Source organism: Ranitomeya imitator, chromosome 5 (assembly GCF_032444005.1).
Source record: "Ranitomeya imitator isolate aRanImi1 chromosome 5, aRanImi1.pri, whole genome shotgun sequence".
Classification (NCBI taxonomy): Eukaryota; Metazoa; Chordata; class Amphibia; order Anura; family Dendrobatidae; genus Ranitomeya; species Ranitomeya imitator.
Genome location: NC_091286.1, coordinates 343,709,261 through 343,733,470, shown reverse-complemented (window position 1 = coordinate 343,733,470; position 24,210 = coordinate 343,709,261).

Here is a 24,210-nt window from a genome sequence, read left to right as displayed (position 1 = left end):
ATATACACTGCATGTTGACACTAGGTTTCCAATGCCCACACAGCAGTATAACCCTGCCCATTTGTGTCCAATTACCATAAGCCTTAACACATTTTACACAAGTAAATAGAAGTCACTAATGAACCTGGGGTTCTGTAATATATTTGCTCATTATTATCTTGATTTTATTTACCGGTATTTATGGATTGGTTCTTAATGAATGTGTGTGAACACTCACCAATAAACTGTGATTGGGACTGAGCTGAGTACTTTGTGTTTGCACAAAGGCTTTTCCCTGGTGTTGATGCCTGCAGGAATGTGCCTCCCTGGTGGAGGTGCCAATTGCTCCATTAGCATGCCAAAATTGTCTGTAATCCAAGAACAAACACAGCTAATAGCCAAGTCCTCCAACAGTTTTATGTCTGAAACATGGTAGGGGTTTACTGTGACCAACCTGAACAAGTGAAAGGTCTTTTCTAGATTATGTCCTACTTTGGTATCATATTAAATTTTCAGTCCCCATAGGTCATTTACAGTTTTAACCCCTTAGCGACCGCCGATACGCCTTTTTTTTTTTTTAACCATTCAATTTTTATTGAGAAAACAGAGTACAATTAAAATGCAACATGGGAAGGAAAAAGGGGGAGGAAGGGGGAGGGGAAGAGGCAGACATAAATGTAAATATCCACGATCAAGAATGAAACAAAAAAAAATTACAATACATGGGCGCATACATAGCTATGATATCAAACAATTGAGTCAGCTGGCAGAAGAAGGGGGATGGTGGTCAGGCGAGGAAATAAAGGGTGAGGAGACCCAAGGGTCCCACCACGTAAGGACCTTATTCTTTTTTGCAAGACAGTCCGCAGTAATCGACTCATAACTAAAGTGCAGATTAATTTTGGATATCAATTCAGGTCTGGAGGGAATATTAGAAGATTTCCAATGCTTTGCAATACATTGTCGGGCCGCCACAAGAATATTAGAAATAATGGGTTGAAGGGAAGATGGGAAGTCCAAGAGAGATATACCCAATACTGCTAGAGGGCCAGTTAGGTTGATAGGAAGATGGGTCACCTCTGAAAGAATCGCTTCAACCTGACGCCAAAATATTTGCACACTAGGGCAACTCCACCATACATGAGCCAGCTAACCAGAAACACCACAATTTTTCCAGCATAATGGGGAAGAGGAGGGATACAATTTAGCTAATTTAACAGGAGTGAAGTACCATAGGAGCTGAATTTTTTTGCTTTGTTCGAGGTGACCAAGACACGAAGAGAATTTGGAAGGATGCAGCATAGCCATGCTCCAATCCTCCGGGGAAGCCTCGAATGCAAGGGCACCCTCCCAAGTGGACATAAATGGGAGTCTCTCAGAGAAATCATGGGAGAGGAGGGATTTATAAATGATGGAAATGCCATGATCAATCCACGTGTTTGGTCTGAAAAATCTGTGGATTGGGGTCTCCATACCCAGGGGGGACACGGCCACACCGAAGGAATTACAATGTTTAAGGAGGCTACGAATTTGGAAATACTGAAAAAAAGCCCTAGGAGGCAAGTTATAGCGAGCAGTGAGGGCCGCAAATGATCTCAGGCCCGACTCATTATAGAGATCATTCACTCGGTGTATTCCGCAGTCCCCCCAGGCCGATACGCCTTTTAACGGCGGCCGCTAAGGGTACTTAAACCACAGCGCCGTTAATTAACGGCGCTGTGGAAAAAGTCCATAGCGCCCCCCAGAGGCCGACTTTCTCCGGGGTCTCGGCTGCCGAGGGTAGCCGAGACCCCAGAGAACATGATTCGGGGGTTTTTTAACCCACCCCGCATTTGCGATCGCCGGTAATTAACCGTTTACCGGCGATCGCAAAAAAAAAAAAAAAAGCGATCTCTTTTTAATTTCTCTGTCCTCCGATGTGATCGCACATCGGAGGACAGAGAAAAGGGGTCCCAGGTGGCCCCCCAATACTCACCTAGCTCCCCCGATGCTCCTCGTGTCTCCCGGTGGGCGCCGCCATCTTCAAAATGGCGGGCGCATGCGCAGTGCGCCCGCCGGCCGGCACCGGGAGAATCTTTGGGGTCTCGGCTGCCGGGGGTAGCCGAGACCCCAAAGAGCATGATCGGGGTCGGTATTACCGACCCCTGTTTTGCGATCGCCGGTAATTAACTGTTTACCGGCGACCGCAAAAAAAAAAAAAAAAAAAGTTAAGTGTAATTCTCTGTCCTCTGATGTGATCGCACATCAGAGGACAGAGAAATAGGGGGATTCGGGGACCCTAGCATACTCACCTAGGTCCCTGGATCCTCTTGCTGCTCCTCCTGGCCGCCGGCAGAAGAACATGGCGGACGCATGCCCAGTGCGCCCGCCATCTGTCTCCATCTGCCGGCCGGCAGGAGAACAGCAGTTGGGGCTAAAATTAGGGGTAGGGTTAGGGGTAGGGGTAGGGTTAGGGGTAGGGGTAGGGTTAGGGCTAGGGTTGGGGCTAAATTTAGGGTTAGGGTTGGGGCTAAATTTAGGGTTGGGGCTAAACTTAGGGTTAGGCTTCTTTCACACTTAGGTCGGTACGAGGCCGTCGCAATGCGTCGGCCCGACATACCGACGTACGTTGTGAAAATTGTGCACAACGTGGGCAGCAGCTGTAGTTTTTCAACGCATCCGCTGCCCAATCTATGTACTGGGGAGGAGGGGGCGGAGTTACGGCCACGCATGCGCGGTCAGAAATGGCGGATGCGACGTACAAAAAAACGTTTCATTGAACATTTTTTTGTGCCGACGCTCCGCCAAAACACAACTGATCCAGTGCACGAAGGAAGCGACGTGTGGCCATCCGTCACGATCCGTCGGCAATACAAGTCTATGGGCAAAAAACGCATCCTGTGGGCACATTTGCAGGATCCGTTTCTTGTCCAAAACGACGGATTGCGACGGAATGCCAAACGACGCAAGTGTGAAAGTAGCCTTAGGGCTAGGGTTAGGGTTGGGGCTAAAGTTAGGGCTAGGGTTGGGGCTAAAGTTAGGGTTAGAGCTGGGATTAGGGTTAGGGTTTGGATTAGGGTTGGTATTAGGGTTAGGGTTGGCATTAGGGTTACGCTTGGGATTAGGGTTAGGTTTAGGATTAGGGTTGAGATTAGGGGTGTATTGGGATTAGGGTTAGGTTTGAGGTTAGGGTTGAGATTAGGATTAGGGGTGTGTTGGATTTAGGGTTTTAATTAGGGTTATGGTTAGGGTTGACATTAGGGTTGTTTTGGGGTAAGGGTTGTGATTATGGTTAGGGTTAGTGATTAGGATTATGGATCAGGTTGGGATTAGGGTTAGGGGTGTGTTGGGGTTAGGGTTGGAGCTAGAATTGGGGGGTTTCCACTGTTTAGGTACATCAGGGGGTCTCCAAACACGACAGCCAATTTTGCGCTCAAAAAGTCAAATGGTGCTCCCTCCCTTCTGAGCTCTGCCGTGCGCCCAAACAGTGGGTTACCCCCACATATGGGGCATCAGCGTACTCGGGATAAATTGGACAACAACTTCTGGGGTCCAATTTCTCTTGTTACCCTTGTGAAAATAAAAACTTGGGGGCTACAAAATCTTTTTTGTGAAAAAAAAAATATTTTTTATTTTCACGACTCTGCATTCTAAACTTCTGTGAAGCACTTGGGCATTCAAAGTTCTCACCACACATCTAGATAAGTTCCTTGGGGGGTCGAGTTTCCAAAATGGGGTCACTTGTGGGGGGTTACTACAGTTTAAGTACATCAGGGGCTCTGCAATCGCAACATAATGCCCACAGACCATTCTATCAAAGTATGCATTCCAAAAAGGCGCTCCTTCCCTTCCGAGCTCTGCCGTGCGCCCAAACAGTGGTTTACCCCCACATATGGCGCATCAGCGTACTCGAGATAAATTGGACAACAACTATTGCAGTACAATTTCTCCTGTTACCCTTGTGAAAATAAAAACTTGGGGGCTACTATTTCTTTTTTGTGGAAAAAAAAAATATTTTTTATTTTCACGACTCTGCATTCTAAACATCTGTGAAGCACTTGGGCATTCAAAGTTCTCACCACACATCTAGATAAGTTCCTTGGGGGGTCTAGTTTCCAAAATGGGGTCACTTGTGGAGGGTTTCTACTGGTTAGGTACATCAGGGGCTCTGCAAACGCAACATAATACCCGCAGACCATTCTATCAAAGTCTGCATTCCAAAACGGCGCTCCTTCCTTCCGAGCTCTGCTGTGCGCCCAAACAGTGGTTTACCCCCACATATGGGGTACCAGCATACTCAGGACAAATTGGACAACAACTTTTGGGGTCCAATTTCTCTTGTTACCCTTGTGAAAATAAAAACTTGGGGGCTAAAAAATCTTTTTTGTGGAAAAAAAATATTTTTTATTTTCACGGCTCTGCATTATAAACTTCTGTGAAGCACTTGGGCATTCAAGGTTCTCACCACACATCTAGATAAGTTCCATGGGGGGTCTAGTTTCCAAAATGGGGTCACTTGTGGGGGATTTTTACTGTTTATGCACATCAGGGGCTCTCCAAACGCAACATGGCGTCCGATCTCAATTCCAGCCAATTCTACATTGAAAAAGTAAAACGGCACTCTTTCTCTTCCAAGCTCTGCGGTGCGCCTAAACAGTGGTTTACCCCCACATATTGGGTATCGACGTACTCAGGAGAAATTGCACAACAACTTTAGTGGTCTAATTTCTCCTGTTACCCTTGTGAAAATAAAAATTTGTGGGCAAAAAGATCATTTTTGTAGAAAAAATGCAATTTTTTTTTTTCACGGCTCTACGTTATAAACTTCTGTGAAGCACATGGGGGTTCAAAGTGCTCGCCACACATCTAGATAAGTTCCTTAAGGGGTCTAGTTTCCAAAATGGTGTCACTTGTGGGGGGTTTCCACTGTTTAGGCACATCAGGGGCTCTCCAAACGCGACATGGCGTCCAATCACAATTCCAGCCAATTCAACATTGAAAAAGTAAAACGGCGCTCCTTCACTTCCAAGCTCTGCGGTGCGCCCAAACAGTTGTTTACCCTCACATATGGGGTATCGACGTATGCAAGAGAAATCGCACAACAACTTTTGTGGTCTAATTTCTCCTGTTACCCTTGTGAAAATAAGAATTTGTGGGCGAAAAGATCATTTTTGTGTAAACAAAAGCGATTTTTTATTTTCACGGCTCTATGTTATAAACTTCTGTGAAGCACTTGGGGGTTCAAAGTGCTCACCACACATCTAGATAAGTTCCTTAAGGGGTCTAGTTTCCAAAATGGTGTCACTTGTGGGGAGTTTCCACTGTTTAGGCACATCAGGGGCTCTCTAAACGTGACATGGCGTCCGATCTCAATTCCAGCCAATTCTGCATTGAAAAAGTCAAACGGCGCTCCTTCACTTCTAAGTTCTGCGGTGCGCCCTAACAGTGGTTTACCCACACATATGGGGTATTGGCGTATTCAGGAGAAATTGCATAACAAAATTTATGGTTACATTTCTGTTTTTACACTTGTGAAAATAAAAAAAATGGTTCTGAATTAAAATGTTTGCAAAAAAAAGTTAAATGTTCGTTTTTTCCTTCCACATTGTTTCAGTTCCTGTGAAGCACGTAAAGGGTTAATAAACTTCTTGAATGTGGTTTTGAGAACCTTGAGGGGTGTAGTTTTTAGAATGGTGTCACACTTCATTATTTTCTATCATATAGACCCCTCAAAATGACTTCAAATGTGATGTGGTCCTTAAAAAAAAATGGTGTTGTAAAAATGAGAAATTGCTGGTCAACTTTTAACCCTTATAACTCCCTAACAAAAAAAAATTTTGTTTCCAAAATTGTGCTGTTGTAAAGTAGACATGTGGGAAATGTTATTTATTAACTATTTTTCGTGACATATCTCTCTGATTTAAGGGCATAAAAATACAAAGTTTGAAAATTGCTAAATTTTAAAAATTTTCGCCATATTTCCATTTTTTTCATAAATAATCGCAAGTAATATCGAAGAAATGTTACCACTAACATGAAGTACAATATGTCACGAAAAAACAATCTCAGAATCAGCGGGATCCGTTGAAGCGTTCCAGAGTTATAACCTCATAAAATGACAGTGGTCAGAATTGCAAAAATTGGCCTGGTCATTAAGTACCAAATTGGCTCTGTCACTAAGGGGTTAATGACATAACAAAAATGTCCATATTTGTAAACTAGTACAATGAACTATTTACAGATATCCTATAAAATTTGACTTTTACTTCACCACTAGATGGAGGCCCGATGCTATCGCTTCGGGATGGGGGGGGGGCACTAATGACATGATGGGGACAGGCTTTGCAGCGTTGAGAATGTCTCCTCCCCCATCTGCTCCCCCACCTATCCACTCTCTCTTTCCCCATGTGCTGACTTCTCCCGTCTGTGCTCTCTTGTCTGACCTCTCTACCCCATGTGCTATCCCCCTTGTCTGCTGTCTCTCTTCTTCCTGTGATATGTTCTCCCCTCATGTGCTGTCCCGTTTGAGCTGTCTCCCCTTGTGCTCTGTCTCTCTCACTACTGTATGCTTTCTCCCTCCCTCATCTGCTGTCTTCTCCTCTCACGTCATCTCTTCTTTGACCTGTGTACCCCATGTGCTCTCGTACACGGTCAGACACAGACCATTTTTAAAATGAACTTTCTTTCGTGGGAAAACCCCTTTAATGTGACTGGCTTCCTCTGCCTGTAGACATGTCGCGCATCTGCAGCCAGGATCAGCCGAATGATTCACTGCCCCTGTGCGGAATTTGCGCAGGCACAGTAAATCAGACCACCGCCGTCTTTGTTCAGATAGCGGCGGTCACATTAAAACTGTGCATGCGATCCACCTGTACAAAGATGGCGGCGGTCAGTGAATCATTCGGCTGATCCCGACGGTGGTGTGTTTGCAACAGTGTTCCACTGGTGGTATCGTGCAAGAGGCTGCTTACCGCGTATACAGTGTTTGTGTGTGTGTGTGTGGTGCGTACAGCGTATACAGTGTGTGTTTGTGTGTGTGGGTGTGGTGCGTACGGCATATACAGTGTGTGTATGTGGTGCGACGGTGTGCCGCTGGTCGTACCGCACAATAGGTTGGTACCACCAGCAGTTTCCATATTGAGACACCCATCACTTAGGTGTCCCAATATGGCGGTCGGTGAACTTCCGCCTCTTGGAATTCTGGGATCCAGACACATCTGGACAGAACAGGATGTGAATACATTACAAGGTAAATATATATTAACCCCTTCCCGACCCATGACGCCACGTAGGCGTCATGAAAGTCGGTGTGAATTCGACCCATGACGCCTATGTGGCGTCATGGAAAGATCGCGTCCCTGCAGATCGGGTGAAAGGGTTAACTCCCATTTCACCTGATCTGCAGGGACAGGGGGAGTGGTAGTACAGCTCGTGGCTACGATCGCTCTGATTGGCTGTTGAAAGTGAAACTGCCAATCAGAGCGATTTGTAATATTTCACCTATTATAACTGGTGAAATATTACAATCCAGCCATGGCCGATGCTGCAATATCATCGGCCATGGCTGGAAACACTAATGTGCCCCCACCCCACCCCACCGATCGCCCCCCCAGCCCTCCGATCTGTCCGGTACACTGCTCCGGCTCCCCTCCGTCCTGTGCTCCGCTCCCCCCGTGCTCTTGTCCGCTCCCCCTGTGCTCCAATCACCCTCCCCGTGCTCCAATCACCCCCCCTGCACTCCGATCCACCACCCCCGTGCTCTGTTCCACCCCCCGTGCTCCGTTCCACCCCCCGTGCTCCGTTCCACCCCCCCGTGCTCCGTTCCACCCCCCGTGCTCCGTTCCACCCCTCCCGCGCTCCGATCCACCCCACCATGCTCCGATCCCCCCCCCCCGTGCTCCCCCCCACCCCATCATACTTACCGATCCTGCCGGGGTCCGTCCGTCTTCTCCCTGGGCGCCGCCATCTTCCAAAATGGCGGGCGCATGCGCAGTGCGCCCGCCGAATCTGCCGGCTGGCAGATTCGTTCCAAAGTGCATTTTGATCACTGAGATATAATCTATCTCAGTGATCAAAATAAAAAAAATAATAAATGACCCCCCCCCTTTGTCACCCCCATAGGTAAGGACAATAAAAAAATAAAGAATTTTTTTTTTCCACTAATGTTAGAATAGGGTTAGGGCTAGGGTTAGGGGTAGGGTTAGGGCTAGGGCTAGGGTTAGGGGTAGGGTTAGGGTTTCGGTATGTGCACACATATTCTGGTCCTCTGCGGATTTTTCCGCTGTGGATTTGATAAATCCGCAGTGCTAAACTGCTGCGGATTTATGGCGGATTTACCGCGTTTTTTCTGCGCATTTCACTGCGGTTTTACAACTGCGATTTTCTATTTGAGCAGTTGTAAAACCGCTGTGGAATCCGCAGAAAGAAGCGACATGCTGCGGAATGTAAACCGCTGTGTTTCCGTGCAGTTTTTGTGTACAGCGATTTTTGTTTCCCATAGGTTTACATTGAACTGTAAACTCATGGGAAACTGCTGCGGATCCGCAGCATTTTCCGCAGCGTGTGCACATACCTTTAGAATTAGGCTATGTGCACACGGTGCGGATTTGGCTGCGGATCCGCAGCGGATTGGCCGCTGCGGATTCGCAGCAGTGTTCCATCAGGTTTACAGTACCATGTAAACCTATGGAAAACCAAATCCGCTGTGCCCATGGTGCGGAAAATAACGCGCGGAAACGCTGCGTTGTATTTTCCGCAGCATGTCAATTCTTTGTGTGGATTCCGCAGCGTTTTACACCTGTTCCTCAATAGGAATCCGCAGGTGAAATCCGCACAAATAACACTGGAAATCCGCGGAAAATCCGCAGGTAAAACGCAGTGCCTTTTACCCGCGGATTTTTCAAAAATGGTGCAGAAAAATCTCACACGAATCCGCAACCTGGGCACATAGCCTTAGGGTTAGGGTTGGAATTAGGGTTGTGGTTAGGGTTAGGGGTGTGTTGGGGTTAGGGTTGTGGTTAGGGGTGTGTTGCGGTTAGGGTTGTGATTAGGGTTATGGCTACAGTTGGGATTAGAGTTAGGGGTGTGTTGGGGTTAGTGTTGGAGGTAGAATTGAGGGGTTACCACTGTTTAGGCACATCAGGGGTCTCCAAACGCAACATGGCGCCACCATTGATTCCAGCCAATCTCGTATTCAAAAAGTCAAATGATGCTCCCTCAATTCCGAGCCCCGACGTGTGCCCAAACAGTGGTTTACCCCCACATATGGGGTACCAGCATACTCAGGATAAACTGCGCAACAATTACTGGGGTCCAATTTCTCCTGTTACCCTTGTGAAAATAAAAAAATGCTTGCTAAAACATCATTTTTGAGGAAAGAAAAATGATTTTTTATTTTCACGGCTCTGCGTTGTAAACGTCTGTGAAGCACTTGGGGGATCAAAGTGCTCACCACATATCTAGATAAGTTCCTTGGGGGGTCTAGTTTCTAAAATGGGGTCACTTGTGGGGGGTTTCTACTGTTTAGGCACACCAGGGGCTCTGCAAACGCAACGTGACGCCCGCAGACCATTCCATCAAAGTCTGCATTTCAAAAGTCACTACTTCCCTTCTGAGCCCCGACGTGTGCACAAACAGTGGTTTACCTCCACACATGGAATATCAGCGTACTCAGGAGAAACTGGACAACAACTTTTGGGGTCCAATTTCTCCTGTTACCCTTGGGAAAATAAAAAATTGCAGGCTAAAAGATCATTTTTGAGAAAATAATTTTTTTTTTATTTTCATGGCTCTGCGTTATAAACTTCTGTGAAGCATTTGGGGGTTTAAAGTCCTCACCACACATCTAGATTAGTTCCTTTGGGGGTCTAGTTTCCAAAATGGGGTCATTTCTGGGGGATCTCCAATGTTTAGGCACACAGGGGCTCTCCAAACGTGACATGGTGTCCGCTAATGATTGGAGCTAATTTTCCATTTAAAAAGCCAAATGGCGTGCCTTCCCTTCCGAGCCCTGCCGTGCGCCCAAACAGTGGTTTACCCCCACATATGGGGTATCAGCGTACTCAGGACAAACTGGACAACAACATTTGGGGTCCAATTTCTCCTATTACCCTTGGCAAAATAGGAAATTCCAGGCTAAAAAATCATTTTTGAGGAAAGAAAAATTATTTTTTATTTTCATGGCTCTGCGTTATAAACTTCTGTGAAGCACCTGGGGGTTTAAAGTGCTCAATATGCATCTAGATAAGTTCCTTGGGGGGTCTAGTTTCCAAAATGGGGTCACTTGTGGGGGAGCTCCAATTTTTAGGCACACAGGGTCTCTCCAAGCGCGACAGGGTGTCCGCTAACGATGGAGATAATTTTTCATTCAAAAAGTCAAATGACGCTCCTTCCCTTCCGAGCCTTACCATGTGCCCAAACAGTGGTTTACCCCCACATGTGAGGTATCAGTGTACTCAGGAGAAATTGCCCAACAAATTTTAGGATCTATTTTATCCTGTTGCCCATGTAAAAATGAAAAAATTGAGGCTAAAAGAATTTTTTTGTGAAAAAAAAGTACTTTTTCATTTTTACGGATCAATTTGTGAAGCACCTGGGGGTCAAAGTGCTCACTATGCATCTAGATAAGTTCCTTGGGGCGTCTAGTTTCCAAAATGGGGTCACTTGTGGGGGAGCTCCAATTTTTAGGCACACGGGGGCTCTCCAAACGTGACATGGTGTCCGCTAAAGAGTGGAGCCAATTTTTCATTCAAAAAGTCAAATGGCGCTCCTTCCCTTCCAAGCCCTGCCGTGTGCCCAAACAGTGGTTTACCCCCACATATGAGGTATTAGCGTACTCAGGACAAATTGGACAACAACTTTCGTGGTTCAGTTTCTCCTTTTACCATTGGGAAAATAAAAAAATTGTTGCTAAAAGATAATTTTTGTGACTAAAAAGTTAAATGTTCATTTTTTCCTTCCATGTTGCTTCTGCTGCTGTGAAGTACCTGAAGGGTTAATAAACTTCTTGAATGTGGTTTTGAGTACCTTGAGGGGTGCATTTTTTAGAATGGTGTCACTTTTGGGTATTTTCAGCCATATAGACCCCTCAAACTGACTTCAAATGTGAGGTGGTCCCTAAAAAAAATGGTTTTGTAAATTTTGTTGTAAAAATGAGAAATTGCTGGTCAAATTTTAACCCCTATAACTTCCTAGCAAAAAAAAATTTTGTTTCCAAAATTGTGCTGATGTAAAGTAGACATGTGGGAAATGTTATTTATTAACTATTTTGTGTCACATAACTCTCTGGTTTAACAGAATAAAAATTCAAAATGTGAAAATTGCGAAATTTTCAAAATTTTCGCCAAATTTCCGTTTTTATCACAAATAAACGCAGAATTTATTGACCTAAATTTAGCACTAACATGAAGCTCAATATGTCACGAAAAAATAATCTCAGAACTGCTAGGATCCGTTGAAGCGTTCCTGAGTTATTACCTCATAAAGGGACACTGGTCAGAATTGCAAAAAATGGCAAGGTCTTTAAGGTCAAAATAGGCTGGGTCATGAAGGGGTTAAGATTAAAAATATCCAGGAGCAGTAACTGACTGATCAGCAAGATAAAATAGGCAGCAGGCCGGACCTACGCATTTCATCAGTAAGTCTTATTGTATTGTATGGTCTAGCCATCAATATAATAAATAGGGTAATCAAATAACGCTGCATGAATCAGTCACTAGCCAGTATCTGTTCCGGTACACAGTGTACAGATACAGAGAGCTATTAAGTGCAAGGAGATGGTATGTGGGACCATATTTGGAGGAAAATTTTAGAAGGAAAAATGGCAATAGTTAAATAAGTGAGGGAAGGGAACCCAGTCTAAAAACGTGCATTTTAAAGTACGCTTCAAACTGTAGGCATTGGGAATTCATTGCAATTGTCCTGGGTAGTGCATTCCAGAGAATTGGCGCAACATGCAAGAAGTCTTTAAGATGGGAGTGGGAGGTTCGGATTATTGATTACGTTAGTCTTACATCATTAGAAGAACGTAATGCACGGGTAGGGTGGTAGACTAAGAAGAAGGAGGAGATGTTGGAAGGTGCAGACCTGTGCAGAGCTATGTGGGTGAGATAAGTTTATACAGTATAAGGCTGGCCTCACACTAGCGAGTTTTACGGACGTAAGAGAGGTGCTGAAAATACGGATTGCATACGGTACAATGCTTCTCTATGCCCCTGCTCCTATCAGCCGTATTTTACTGATCCGTATTATACGGTCTTCTACGGCCGTAGAAAATCGCAGCATGCTGCGTTTGTCACCGTATTGCGCAAAAAATCTGCCAATGAAAGTCTATGGGGGCCAGAAAAATACGGATTACACACGGACCAGCAGTGTGACTTGCGAGAAATACGCAGCGGTGTTAGAGAGAAAAGCCGGCAATTCAGCGCAGTGTACAGTAAGGCTATATTCACACTTTGCGGATTTTGCTGCGGATCCGCAGCGGATTTGACCGCTGCGGATCTGCAGCAGTTTCCCATGAGTTTACAGAACAATGTAAACCTATGGGAAACAAAAAACGCAGTGCACATGCTGCGGAAAAAACCGCGCGGAAACGCTGCGGATTACATTCCGCAGCATGTCCCTTCTTTTCTGCGGATTTTCACCTGCTCCAATAGAAAACTGCAGATGAAAATCCGCAGAAGAAACCGCAGTAAAAACCGCGATAAATCCGCAGGAAAAACCGCGACGGGTTTTCACTGCGGATTTTGGAATTCTGCTGCGGCAAAATCCGCAGTGGAATCTGCAAAGTGTGAACATAGCCTAAAATCACACTGACAGCTTAAAATAGAATAGGTAGAATAAATGTGTACACATAGAATAGGTATATATATATATATATGTCAGTGAGACACATATATGTCATGTCGGGTTTTGGAAGGAGATAGGAAAAGCCGGCAATTGAATTACCGGCTTTTCTCCTATCTAGCGCTGTATGAAATATTAATATATATATACATATATGTGTCTCACTGACATATATATATATATACACCTATACTATGTGTAGACATTGATTTTAGCTATTCTATTCTAACCTGTCTGTGTGATTTTACTGTACACCGCACTGAATTGCCGGTTTTTCTCTAGTACACCGCTGCGTATTTCTCACAAGTCACACTGCTGGTCCGTGTGTAATCCGCATTTTTCTCGCCCCCATAGACTTTCATTGGCGATTTTTTTTGCGCAATACGGTGACAAACACAGCATGCTGCGATTTTCTACGGCCGTAGAAGACCGTATAATACGGATCAGTAAAATACGGCAGATAGGAGCTGGGCCACAGAGAATCATTGTACCGTATGCAATCAGTATTTTCAGCGCCTCTCATACGTCCGTAAAACTCGCTAGTGTGACACCGGCCTTAGGGCGCTCCACCGAGTTGTAATCAAGGTTACCTGGTTAGGGGCCCACTCAGAAGTTTTGCCCTTCCTGAACCAAAACCCTAGCTACACCTCTGGTGCCAAGGCCTCACTACCTTTGCATGCCTTCCAACTTGCTGCATCAACACAGAGGTCCATGTGCCCAGCTGGACAGGCTTAGTGGATCCAACTCACCTGGTGAGCTGTGACAAAAGATTTAACCCCTTAGCGACCGCCGATACGCCTTTTAACGGCGGCCGCTAAGGGTACTTAAACCACAGCGCCGTTAATTAACGGCGCTGTGGAAAAAGTCCATAGCGCCCCCCAGAGGCCGATTTTCTCCGGGGTCTTGGCTGCCGAGGGTAGCCGAGACCCCAGAGAACATGATTCGGGGGGTTTTTAACCCACCCCGCATTTGCGATCGCCGGTAATTAACCGTTTACCGGCGATCGCAAAAAAAAAAAAAAAAAAAGCGATCTCTTTTTAATTTCTCTGTCCTCCGATGTGATCGCACATCGGAGGACAGAGAAAAGTGGTCCCAGGTGGCCCCCCAATACTCACCTAGCTCCCCCGATGCTCCTCGTGTCTCCCGGTGGGCGCCGCCATCTTCAAAATGGCGGGCGCATGCGCAGTGCGCCCGCCGGCCGGCACCGGGAGAATCTTTGGGGTCTCGGCTGCCGGGGGTAGCCGAGACCCCAAAGAGCACGATCGGGGTCGGTATTACCGACCCCTGTTTTGCGATCGCCGGTAATTAACTGTTTACCGGCGACTGCAAAAAAAAAAAAGTAAAGTGTAATTCTCTGTCCTCTGATGTGATCGCACATCAGAGGACAGAGAAATAGGGGGATTCGGGGACCCTAGTATACCTAGGTCCCTGGATCCTCTTGCTGCTCCTCCTGGCCGCCGGCAGCAGAACATGGCGGACGCATGCCCAGTGCGCCCGCCATCTGTCTCCATCTGCCGGCCGGCAGGAGAACAGCAGTTGGGGCTAAAATTAGGGGTAGGGTTAGGGTTAGGGGTAGGGTTAGGAGTAGGGTTAGGGGTAGGGTTAGGGGTACGGGTAGGGGCAGGGTTAGGGGTAGGGGTAGGGTTAGGGCTAGGGTTGGGGCTAAATTTAGGGTTGGGGCTAAATTTAGGGTTAGGGTTGGGGCTAAACTTAGGGTTAGGCTTCTTTCACACTTACGTCAGTACGGGGCCGTCGCAATGCGTCGGCCCGACATACCGACGCACGTTGTGAAAATTGTGCACAACGTGGGCAGCTGTAGTTTTTCAACACATCCGCTGCCCAATCTATGTCCTGGGGAGGAGGGGGCGGAGTTACGGCCACGCATGCGCGGTCAGAAATGGCGGATGCGACGTACAAAAAACGTTTCATTGAACGTTTTTTTGTGCCGACGCTCCGCCAAAACACAACTGATCCAGTGCACGACGGACGCGACGTGTGGCCATCCGTCACGATCCGTCGGCAATACAAGTCTATGGGCAAAAAACGCATCCTGCGGGCACATTTGCAGGATCCGTTTCTTGTCCAAAACGACGGATTGCGACGGAATGCCAAACGACGCAAGTGTGAAAGTAGCCTTAGGGTTAGGGTTGGGGCTAAAGTTAGGCCTAGGGTTGGGGCTAAAGTTAGGGTTAGAGCTGGGATTAGGGTTAGGGTTTGGATTAGGGTTGGTATTAGGGTTAGGGTTGGCATTAGGGTTACGCTTGGGATTAGGGTTAGGTTTGGGATTAGGGTTAAGGTTAGGGTTGTAATTAGGGGTGTATTGGGATTAGGGTTAGGTTTGAGGTTAGGGTTGAGATTAGGATTAGGGGTGTGTTGGATTTAGGGTTTTGATTAGGGTTATGGTTAGGGTTGACATTAGGGTTGTTTTGGGGTAAGGGTTGTGATTATGGTTAGGGTTAGTGATTAGGATTATGGATGAGGTTGGGATTAGGGTTAGGGGTGTGTTGGGGTTAGGGTTGGAGCTAGAATTGGGGGGTTTCCACTGTTTAGGTACATCAGGGGGTCTCCAAACACGACAGCCAATTTTGCGCTCAAAAAGTCAAATGGTGCTCCCTCCCTTCTGAGCTCTGCCGTGCGCCCAAACAGTGGGTTACCCCCACATATGGGGCATCAGCGTACTCGGGATAAATTGGACAACAACTTCTGGGGTCCAATTTCTCTTGTTACCCTTGTGAAAATAAAAACTTGGGGGCTACAAAATCTTTTTTGTGAAAAAAAAAAATATTTTTTATTTTCATGACTCTGCATTCTAAACTTCTGTGAAGCACTTGGGCATTCAAAGTTCTCACCACACATCTAGATAAGTTCCTTGGGGGGTCTAGTTTCCAAAATGGGGTCACTTGTGGGGGGTTACTACAGTTTAGGTACATCAGGGGCTCTGCAAACGCAACATAATACCCACAGACCATTCTATCAAAGTCTGCATTCCAAAACGGCGCTCCTTCCTTCCGAGCTCTGCCGTGCGCCCAAACAGTGGTTTACCCCCACATATGGGGTACCAGCATACTCAGGACAAATTGGACAACAACTTTTGGGGTCCAATTTCTCTTGTTACCCTTGTGAAAATAAAAATTTGGTGGCTAAAAAATCTTTTTTGTGGAAAAAAAAAATATTTTTTATTTTCACGGCTCTGCATTATAAACTTCTGTGAAGCACTTGGGCATTCAAGGTTCTCACCACACATCTAGATAAGTTCCATGGGGGGTCTAGTTTCCAAAATGGGGTCACTTGTGGGGGATTTCTACTGTTTAGGCACATCAGGGGCTCTCCAAACGCGACATGGCGTACGATCTCAATTCCAGCCAATTCTACATTGAAAAAGTAAAACGGCACTCTTTCTCTTCCAAGCTCTGCGGTGCGCCCAAACAGTGGTTTACCCCCACATATTGGGTATCGACGTACTCAGGAGAAATTGCACAACAATTTTAGTGGTCTAATTTCTCCTGTTACCCTTGTGAAAATAAAAATTTGTGGGCAAAAAGATCATTTTTGTAGAAAAAATGCAATTTTTTTTTTTCACGGCTCTACGTTATAAACTTCTGTGAAGCACATGGGGGTTCAAAGTGCTCGCCACACATCTAGATAAGTTCCTTAAGGGGTCTAGTTTCCAAAATGGTGTCACTTGTGGGGGGTTTCCACTGTTTAGGCACATCAGGGGCTCTCCAAACGCGACATGGCGTCCAATCTCAATTCCAGCCAATTCTGCATTGAAAAAGTCAAACGGCGCTCCTTCACTTCTAAGTTCTGCGGTGCGCCCTAACAGTGGTTTACCCCCACATATGGGGTATTGGCGTATTCAGGAGAAATTGCATAACAAAATTTATGGTTACATTTCTGTTTTTACACTTGTGAAAATAAAAAAAATGGTTCTGAATTAAGATGTTTGCAAAAAAAAGTTAAATGTTCATTTTTTCCTTCCACATTGTTTCAGTTCCTGTGAAGCACGTAAAGGGTTAATAAACTTCTTGAATGTGGTTTCGAGAACCTTGAGGGGTGTAGTTTTTAGAATGGTGTCACACTTCATTATTTTCTATCATATAGACCCCTCAAAATGACTTCAAATGCGATGTGGTCCCTAAAAAAAAATGGTGTTGTAAAAATGAGAAATTGCTGGTCAACTTTTAACCCTTATAACTCCCTAACAAAAAAAAATTTTGTTTCCAAAATTGTGCTGATGTAAAGTAGACATGTGGGAAATGTTATTTATTAACTATTTTTCATGACATATCTCTCTGATTTAAGGGCATAAAAATACAAAGTTTGAAAATTGCAAAATTTTAAAAATTTTCGCCATATTTCCGTTTTTTTCATAAATAATCGCAAGTAATATCGAAGAAATGTTACCACTAACATGAAGTACAATATGTCATGAAAAAACAATCTCAGAATCAGCGGGATCCGTTGAAGCGTTCCAGAGTTATAACCTCATAAAGTGACAGTGGTCAGAATTGCAAAAATTGGCCTGGTTATTAAGTACCAAATTGGCTCTGTCACTAAGGGGTTAAGGTACCTTCACACTAAACGATATCGCTAGCGATCTGTGACGTTGCAGGGTCCTGGCTAGCGATATCGTTCAGTTTGACACGCAGCAGCGATCAGAATCCTGGTGTGATGTCGTTGGTCGGGGCTAGAAGGCCAGAACTTTATTTGGTCGCTGGCTCTCCTGCTGACATCGCTGAATCGGCGTGTGTGACACCGATTCAGCGATGTCTTCACTGGTAACCAGGGTAAACATGTTTACCCTGGTTACCATCCTAAAAGTAAAAAAAACAAACACTTCATACTTACCTTCCGCTGTCTGTCCTCTGGCGCTGTGCTTTCCTGCACTCACTGTGAGCACAGCGGCCGGAAAGCAGAGCGGTGACGTCACCGCTGTGCTTTCCGGCCGCTGTGCTCACAGCCAGTACAGAGAAGCAGAGCGCCGGGGACAGACAGCGGAAGGTAAGTATGAAGCGTTTGTTTTTTTTACTTTTAGGATGGTAACCAGGGTAAACATCGGGTTACTAAGCGCGGCCCTGCGCTTAGTAACCCGATGTTTACCCTGGTTACCGGCATCGTTGGTCGCTGGAGAGCTGTCTGTGTGACAGCTCTCCAGCGACCAAACAGCGACGCTGCAGCGATCCGGATCGTTGTCTGGATCGCTGCAGCGTCGTTTAGTGGAGGGCGGGAATACGCGTGTGTACCTGCCACACTACTAGGTATGTTATCAGAGACACGGCCACTGTGCAATATGGGTACTGTGTATTACTCTTTGTAATTATGTGCTGCCTCTTAGGGTCGGTTCACATGCTCTTTCTCCGCTGGTTTTGTCTGTGGGAGTGCCCGTTACTCTTTTACTATGTGTGCTGTCTATAGGTCTTTTTTGTATGATTAAATAAACTTTTGCATAGATTTTGGTGTCAGTCTCTGGACATTTATACACTGATTTTTATCTGTGGTGTTCTCTTTATGGACTTCAGTGTGTCCGTGTACGTCCTGCAATATACTGTGGGTTACGCTTATATATATTACATTGTATATTAACATGATGTCCCATAGTTTTCTGTGTTTTCTTGCTTATTATAGCGTCGTTTAGTGTGAAGGTACCTTTAGTCATGAATGTAAAAAAAATAGAAGAATATGCACACTTTTTAAGAAATATCAAATACATGTTAGACAACAGATACACATTTAGCATCATTTTGTAAACATAACTAGCCACAAGAAAGTGAACGTGATTGGTGTACTGTATGGTGCAAATAGGCACATGTTGTGAATTCTGTGGCAGAGCTCCCTCCTGTGGTCACAAGTGGTACTTCGGCTGATTCTCTCTGGGAGCTTCCGTTTGTGGAGGAAACTGGTACTGCTGCTTCTGAGTTTCCTTTCTCAGGTGATCTGGTGAGGTCGTTAGGTGCTTCTCTACTTAACCCCACCTAATGCTTTGATTCATGCTTCCTGTCAATGTTCCAGTGTTGGACTTGTGTTTCTCTGGATCATTCCTGTGGCCTGCTGCTCTGCATAGCTAAGTGCTTCTTTGCTATTTGTTGCTGTTTTTTCTGTCCAGCTTGTCTATTTGTTTTGCTGGAAGCTCTGGGACGCAAAGGGTGTACCTCCGTGCCGTTAGTTCGGTACGGAGGGTCTTTTCGCCCCTTTGCGTGGTTTTCTTTAGGGTTTTGTGTAGACCGCAAAGTTATCTTTCCTATCCTCGTTCTGTCTAGAATATCAGGCCTCACTTTGCTGAATCTATTTCATCCCTACGTTTGTCTTTTCATCTTACTCACAGTCATTATATGTGGGGGGCTGCCTTTTCCTTTGGGGTATTTCTCTGAGGCAAGGTAGGCTTATTTTTTCTATCTTCAGGCTAGTTAGTTTCTCAGGCTGTGCCGAGTTGCATAGGGAGCGTTAGGCGCAATCCACGGCTGCCTCTAGTTGTGTTTGGAGAGGATCAGGGATTGCGTTCTGCAGAGTTCCCACGTCTCAGAGCTCGTTCTATTATTTTGGGTTATTGTCAGATCACTGTATGTGCTCTGACCTCCATGTCCATTGTGATACTGAATTGCCTTTCTTAACAGTACAGGAAGCCAAAAGTACTAATGATTCTCAATAGAGGGAAAAAAAGAAGTTCTGAGACCATTTTTTTTTCTTGGCTTTGTGTTTTGTCTTTTTTTTCCCCTAGACATTTGGGTGGTTCAGTACACAGGTGTAGCGATGGACATTAGAAGTCTGTCTTCATTTGTGGATCAGCTCTCGGCAAGAGTACAAAAGATTCAAGACACTATTGATCAGAAATCTATGTTAGAACCAAGAATTCCTATTCCTGATTTGTTTTTTGGAGATAGAACTAAGTTTCTGAGTTTCAAAAATAATTGTAAGTTATTTCTGGCCTTGAAACCTCGTTCCTCTGGTGATCCAGTTCAACAGGTTTTGATTATTATTTCTTTTTTGCGCGGCGACCCTCAGGACTGGGCATTTTCTCTTGCGCCAGGAGATCCTGCATTGAGTAATATCAATGCGTTTTTCCTGGCGCTCGGATTGCTGTACGATGAGCCTAATTCAGTGGATCAGGCAGAAAAGAATTTGCTGGCTCTTTGTCAGGGTCAGGATGAGATAGAGGTATATTGCCAGAAAATTAGAAAATGGTCAGTGCTCACTCAATGGAATGAATCTGCGCTGGCAGCTATGTTCAGAAAGGGTCTCTCTGAAGCCCTTAAGGATGTCATGGTGGGATTTCCTATGCCTGCTGGTTTGAATGAGTCTATGTCTTTGGCTATTCAGATCGGTCGACGCTTGCGTGAGCGTAAATCTGTGCACCATTTGGCGGTATTACCTGAGCTTAAACCTGAGCCTATGCAGTGCGATAGGACTTTGACCAGAGTTGAACGGCAAGAACACAGACGTCTGAATGGGCTGTGTTTCTACTGTGGTGATTCCACTCATGCTATCTCTGATTGTCCTAAGCGCACTAAGCGGTTCGCTAGGTCTGCCACCATTGGTACGGTACAGTCAAAATTTCTTCTGTCCGTTACCTTGATCTGCTCTTTGTCATCATATTCTGTCATGGCGTTTGTGGATTCAGGCGCTGCTCTGAATTTGATGGACTTGGAATATGCTAAGCGTTGTGGGTTTTTCTTGGAGCCCTTGCAGTGTCCTATTCCATTGAGAGGTATTGATGCTACGCCTTTGGCCAAGAATAAGCCTCAATACTGGACCCAGCTGACCATGTGCATGGCTCCTGCACATCAGGAGGATATTCGCTTTCTGGTGTTGCATAATCTGCATGATGTGGTCGTGTTGGGGTTGCCATGGCTACAAGCCCATAATCCAGTATTGGATTGGAAATCCATGTCGGTGTCCAGCTGGGGTTGTCAGGGGGTACATGGTGATGTTCCATTTTTGTCAATTTCGTCATCCACCCCTTCTGAGGTTCCAGAGTTCTTGTCTGATTACCGGGATGTATTTGATGAGCCCAAGTCCGATGCCCTACCTCCGCATAGGGATTGTGATTGTGATATCAATTTGATTCCTGGTGGTAAATTCCCAAAAGGTCGACTGTTTAATTTATCCGTGCCTGAGCACACCGCTATGCGCAGTTATGTGAAGGAATCCCTGGAGAAGGGGCATATTCGCCCGTCATCGTCACCATTAGGAGCAGGGTTCTTTTTTGTAGCCAAAAAGGATGGTTCGCTGAGACCTTGTATAGATTATCGCCTTCTTAATAAGATCACTGTTAAATTTCAGTACCCCTTGCTTTTGTTATCTGATTTGTTTGCTCGGATTAAGGGGGCTAGTTGGTTCACCAAGATTGATCTTCGTGGTGCGTATAATCTGGTGCGAATCAGGCGAGGCGATGAATGGAAAACTGCATTTAATACGCCCGAGGGTCATTTTGAGTATCTAGTGATGCCATTCGGACTTGCCAATGCTCCATCAGTATTTCAGTCCTTTATGCATGACATCTTCCGAGAGTACCTGGATAAATTCCTGATTGTGTACTTGGATGACATTTTGATCTTCTCGGATGATTGGGAGTCTCATGTGAAACAGGTCAGAACGGTTTTTCAGGTCCTGCGTGCTAATTCTTTGTTTGTGAAGGGATCAAAGTGTCTCTTTGGTGTGCAGAAGGTTTCATTTTTGGGGTTCATCTTTTCCCCTTCTACTATCGAGATGGATCCTGTTATGGTCCAAGCCATCCATGATTGGACTCAGCCGACATCTCTGAAAAGTCTGCAAAAGTTCCTGGGCTTTGCTAATTTTTATCGTCGCTTCATCTGCAATTTTTCTAGTATTGCCAAACCATTGACCGATTTGACCAAGAAGGGTGCTGATTTGGTCAATTGGTCTTCTGCTGCTGTGGAAGCTTTTCAAGAGTTGAAGCGTCGTTTTTCTTCTGCCCCTGTGTTGTGTCAACCTGATGTTTCTCTTCCGTTCCAGGTCGAGGTTGATGCTTCTGAGATTGGAGCAGGGGCTGTTTTGTCGCAGAGAGGTTCTGATTGTTCAGTGATGAAACCATGCGCTTTTTTTTCCAGGAAGTTTTCGCCTGCTGAGCGGAATTATGATGTGGGCAACCGAGAGTTGCTGGCCATGAAGTGGGCATTCGAGGAGTGGCGTCATTGGCTTGAAGGAGCTAAGCATCGCGTGGTGGTATTGACTGATCATAAGAACCTGACTTATCTCGAGTCTGCTAAGCGTTTGAATCCTAGACAGGCTCGTTGGTCGCTGTTTTTCGCCCGTTTTGACTTTGTGATTTCGTACCTTCCGGGCTCTAAAAATGTGAAGGCGGATGCTCTGTCTAGGAGTTTTGTGCCCGACTCTCCGGGTTTATCTGAGCCGGCGGGTATCCTCAAGGAAGGAGTAATTGTGTGTGCCATCTCCCCTGATTTGCGGCGGGTGCTGCAAAAATTTCAGGCTAATAAACCTGATCGTTGTCCAGCGGAGAAACTGTTTGTCCCGGATAGGTGGACAAATAAAGTGATCTCTGAGGTTCATTGTTCGGTGTTGGCTGGTCATCCTGGAATCTTTGGTACCAGAGAGTTAGTGGCTAGATCCTTTTGGTGGCCATCTCTCTCGCGGGATGTGCGTTCTTTTGTGCAGTCCTGTGGGATTTGTGCTCGGGCTAAGCCCTGCTGTTCTCGTGCCAGTGGGTTGCTTTTGCCCTTGCCGGTCCCGAAGAGACCTTGGACACATATCTCTATGGATTTTATTTCAGATCTTCCCGTCTCTCAAAAGATGTCAGTCATTTGGGTGGTCTGTGATCGCTTTTCTAAGATGGTCCATCTGGTACCCTTGTCCAAGTTGCCTTCCTCCTCTGATTTGGTGCCATTGTTCTTCCAGCATGTGGTTCGTTTGCATGGCATTCCAGAGAATATAGTTTCTGACAGAGGTTCCCAGTTTGTTTCGAGGTTTTGGCGAGCCTTTTGTGGTAGGATGGGCATTGACTTGTCTTTTTCCTCAGCTTTTCATCCTCAGACTAATGGCCAGACCGAACGAACCAATCAGACCTTGGAAACCTATCTGAGATGCTTTGTTTCTGCCGATCAGTATGACTGGGTGTCCTTTTTGCCTTTGGCTGAGTTCGCCCTTAATAATCGGGCCAGCTCGGCTACCTTGGTTTCGCCATTTTTCTGCAATTCTGGGTTCCATCCTCGTTTCTCTTCAGGACAGGTTGAGTCTTCGGACTGTCCTGGTGTGGATACTGTGGTGGACAGGTTGCAGCAGATTTGGACTCATGTAGTGGACAATTTGACCTTGTCCCAGGAGAAGGCTCAACGTTTCGCTAATCGCAGACGCCGTGTGGGTCCCCGACTTCGTGTTGGGGATCTGGTTTGGTTATCTTCTCGTCATATTCCTATGAAGGTTTCCTCTCCGAAGTTTAAACCTCGTTTCATTGGTCCTTATAGGATTTCTGAGGTTATTAATCCTGTGTCTTTTCGTCTGACCCTCCCAGATTCTTTTTTCATACATAACGTCTTCCATAGGTCATTGTTGCGGAGATACGTGGCACCTATGGTTCCATCTGTTGACCCTCCTGCCCCGATTTTGGTGGAGGGGGAATTGGAGTATATTGTGGAGAAGATTTTGGATTCTCGTGTTTCAAGACGGAAACTCCAGTATCTGGTTAAATGGAAGGGTTATGCTCAGGAGGATAATTCCTGGGTTTTTGCCTCTGATGTCCATGCTCCCGATCTTGTTCGTGCCTTTCATGTGGCTCATCCTGGTCGGCCTGGGGGCTCTGGTGAGGGTTCGATGACCCCTCCTCAAGGGGGGGGGTACTGTTGTGAATTTGTGGCAGAGCTCCCTCCTGTGGTCACAAGTGGTACTTCGGCTGATTCTCTCTGGGAGCTTCCGTTGTGGAGGAAACTGGTACTGCTGCTTCTGAGTTTCCTTCCTCAGGTGATCTGGTGAGGTCGTTAGGTGCTTCTCTACTTAACCCCACCTAATGCTTTGATTCATGCTTCCTGTCAATGTTCCAGTGTTGGACTTGTGTTTCTCTGGATCATTCCTGTGGCCTGCTGCTCTGCATAGCTAAGTGCTTCTTTGCTATTTGTTGCTGTTTTTTCTGTCCAGCTTGTCTATTTGTTTTGCTGGAAGCTCTGGGACGCAAAGGGTGTACCTCCGTGCCGTTAGTTCGGTACGGAGGGTCTTTTTGCCCCTTTGCGTGGTTTTCTTTAGGGTTTTGTGTAGACCGCAAAGTTATCTTTCCTATCCTCGTTCTGTCTAGAATATCGGGCCTCACTTTGCTGAATCTATTTCATCCCTACGTTTGTCTTTTCATCTTACTCACAGTCATTATATGTGGGGGGCTGCCTTTTCCTTTGGGGTATTTCTCTGAGGCAAGGTAGGCTTATTTTTTCTATCTTCAGGCTAGTTAGT